Genomic DNA, 360 nt, shown 5'->3' on the forward strand with positions numbered 1-360 from the left:
GACGTGAAAGGAGAGTGTCTGTGGGGTGGGGCATCCTTGCTGTGGCCTGTGCCCCACCTTCCCGCCGTTCTGGCAGCACAGGCCTGACCCTGGTCCTGAGGGTGGACACCAGCCCTCCCTACTGCTTTCTGCTCTGGAGCCAGGCCTGGGGCACTGGCTGCTCCCCTGCTGTGCCGTGGCAGCCTAGAGTAGCTGCAGGAATGGCTGGCCCGAGGGAGCGTTCCTGGGACCTTGAGTCTTCTCTGGCCAGCAGAGTTCCCCAAAACCATCACATCCAGATCTGCGTTGGTGACCAAGGCCAGACTGAAGGTTGGGTCCTAGTACAGTGAGCCTGTACCACTCACTGGAGGGTAGGGGTCA

This window comes from Rhinopithecus roxellana, chromosome 16 (assembly GCF_007565055.1).
Source record: "Rhinopithecus roxellana isolate Shanxi Qingling chromosome 16, ASM756505v1, whole genome shotgun sequence".
NCBI classification, from domain to species: Eukaryota; Metazoa; Chordata; class Mammalia; order Primates; family Cercopithecidae; genus Rhinopithecus; species Rhinopithecus roxellana.